We start from the raw sequence: 3,479 nt of genomic DNA on the forward strand, positions 1-3,479 counted from the left end.
CATCTTTTGAAAAAAAAATGAGATAATTCGAATTTGGGATATTTAAGATGTATAAAATGAAATAAAATAACAGACTCAAGAACTGAATCTTCTGAAAACAAAGACTTTGACTCAACTAACTCTACTGAATTGAAAGGAAAAGATAAGCAATATTTCAAAATGTAAGAACTACCAGGAGAAATACGAGAATTCCTTGAAATTCCTCTAACTCTTTTACCTAAAATTCCTTGAAGTAAAGCTTATACTCATACTTAACCTCACTAACTTGTTTTGGACATTGTGTGGGATAGTGAACATCATCATTGTAAGTCTTAAGTTCCTCCACAAATTCGACCTCAGTGGTATGAACAATGGAAGGCTTAGGATGACTCTCCAATGTAAGCATCAGGGCTTGAATATCCAGGTACGACTCAATGGACTCCTGAGACACTGAAAGAAACCATCAACAAGTTCATACATTTTAAAATCTAAAGTCTTACCTTGACTTGAAATTTGAGGATCAAGCTGCTCAATGAAATCACCGATGTGAGTCACTCCACTGCTCAACTCAGTACTCTCAAAAGATGGCTCCACCCAAGACTCTTCAAGTCTCCTAACTAAATCGATAATCTAAGCACCAAGGTCGCTCACATTCTGAAACCCAATTCAAGCTTCGTGTCTCGAATAAAAGCTATCCTACTGGAAACTCAAGGGTTCTTGATAATTGTAGGGGCGTTCCTGCACAAACTCACCAAAGCCGTTAGAAAGTTCCCTAACAAAATCTTCTAAAGAAATACCTGTATTGGCAGAAGAAGATTCCATCGATAATGGCGTTTGGCTAGGCATGTCCGAAGGAGGATAATATTCACGCTCAAGACCACATGAAACCTGTATATGCTCAGTAACCAAAACTTGAACAATAAAGGTTGGCTTAGATCTTTGGCTTTTAAGCTCATTAAATTCACTTACCTCTTGTTCTCTTCACTGAACTGCGTACTTCATACGAAGCGCATAATAGATATTAATATCATCTTTAGAAGAAAAGAAAACATATTTTTGGGGCTTTTAAAGTTAAGAGTCAATATTTTTTGGGTTTTTAAAGTTAACAGTCAATTTCAACTAAAAGAGATGTCATTGATTCGGTTGAAATCTGATGTCATTGATTCGACTCCAAACTGAAACAAAAGAAAAATTGTAAATGCACCGAACTACTCTTATCACTACAAAGAAATAGCAAGAGTGGTAAGTGTGGGGCCAAACCACAGAGAGGCACAGGATTAATTCCTTTTTAAGCTATATTTGATTGTGAAAGCGATAAAAGTGGGTTTTGGTTTGATTAATAGAAAAGTTTAAATGCAAAAAATTAAATTGCAATGGATGAATGTGAACAGGGGTTGTTCATCTAGTTCTCGGATGAAGATAGACATTCAAAGTAATTTCAATCATCGTTTTCAACAAATTGATTATGTAATCGAATTATGCATGCACAACTACCAAATTGAATGCGATTTAACTAGCTTTTACAAAGGCCGAAAACTAATTAAATGAAAATTAATTTAGCATCCTAATTATTAATTAAGGTCGGAAAGCCAATATCCTAATTAATTTACATGCTTCTAAATTCTACTAGGTCCGATAGCGGTCATATAGAACTAAAAACACATGCAATACAATTTATGATTTAATTATGTCGATTAATTGTCAAGAAAGCCATATTCAATAACCAATTTTATCTTTGAACCTAGAAATTAGCACATTTTAGCAATAGCCATCAAATGCCTAATTAACTATTGCTACTTAGGACCTTAGTAAGACATCTTATGCAAAATAAACTTAACAAGATATTCATGCAAAATCTGTGACGAACTAAGAATCGATTAGCAAGCAATATTAAGCGTGAAAAGTCAACATCAAAATCATGCATTTGGAAATAAATTAGATTCAAAGAACAAATAATTCAGAATTGCAATCATCAATTAGGGCAAAAAACTCAAGAGATTAAAAAGAATTCTCAACCCAAGAACTAGATAGAAAGTTACCTCATCGATTCATGGACAAACCCATGAGATACGGTCCAATTCATGCTTACAGTCCAAAATTAAACTAAAATCTAACTTAATGATACAGAAAACATCAAAGGAAAGGAAGAAAACAAGGTCTTTCCATGACTTCCATGAATTTCAGCATCCTTTTGACCAAAAACCGAAAAGAGACTTTTATACAAATTGATCGCAGTGTTGCAACACTAGGAGAAGTGTTGTAATGTTGCTTTGTGATTAGGCTGAAGACAGAAGAGCGTGTAGGGCTAGGTTAGCCTCAGACGATTCATAGCGTTGTAATGCTGATAGCAGCATTGCAACACTGCCCTACACATCAATGTTCTATCTTCAAATGTCAGGCAAGCGTTGAGGCTATGTATGGCATGAGGGTTGAGCTAGCACCGGATGTGTTATTTTATGATGTGCAATTATGGATAAATTGGGATAATGAAAATGCATTGAGCACTCAATTTTTCTCAGTGGAATCTAAGTGTAAACCCCACTAACTTTCCTGGTAAGTCCAGGGTCGAACTCAGGACGTGCTGAGCTAACTAATCCGAACTAAACCCACTCTATGCTTCTATGCCTCCGGGTTCTCTCTCAAGTTTCCCTGAACAATCTTCTAGCATCTCTACTCTTCCCTTTTTCCGCCATAAAATAAAAAGGAAAACTATGGAAAAAGACGTGTTGAGCTAACTAATCCGAACTGCTGAACAGATGGAACCCCTTTTCTAAAGGATGCTTTCGGTATTTATAGAGCTTCGGGGTGAAGGGCGGTTTCTCTCTTATGATTGCACAGATGGGATGACTTTAATTCCCTGACTGATGCGCCGAATATTGGTCACCGAAAAGCTGAATGTACATGTTATCGTTAGTGGCTGTTTGCGATCACCCAGATGCACATGTTATCGTTACTTTAATTCTCTTTTTGTCCCATTGTGATTAATTATGCTTTTCACCCAGATGCACCCACCAAGTTGCGCCGACTCTATGCGAAAATCCTTCTTTAGCAGATGTTTGCGATCACAAATCATCGCAAAGCCTTGCGATAATGCTGCGCTCGACCAATGATTTCTTGTGCGCTCTTTCCGTCTTGCGTCAATGCATATTCTGCATAAAAATACAAGAATCGACTGTTTTGGCTTGCTCCCACGTGTGTCATGCGGACATCCAACTACGAGCAATGCACTCTTCCTAAAACTAAACTCATACCTTCTTGGCAGCGGAGTTGCGGTCATTTATCCATGCGTTGATTCTGACGACTTACTTTTGTTTTGCCTTGCCCCCACGTGTGTCATGTGGACAAACTACGGGTAAGTGCCCTTCACAACTTAACTCTTGTCAACATGGGTTTTCCCATTGCAATGATAGTGGAGTTGTTATTCAAAATTTTCCTTTTTTCTTCTTCTCTTTTTTTTTCTTTTTTCTCAAAATAGCAAGGTCAGAAAGCTACTTTTCTCA

Source organism: Benincasa hispida, chromosome 3 (assembly GCF_027475165.1).
Source record: "Benincasa hispida cultivar pf3 chromosome 3, pf3_genome.v1.1, whole genome shotgun sequence".
NCBI classification, from domain to species: domain Eukaryota; kingdom Viridiplantae; phylum Streptophyta; class Magnoliopsida; order Cucurbitales; family Cucurbitaceae; genus Benincasa; species Benincasa hispida.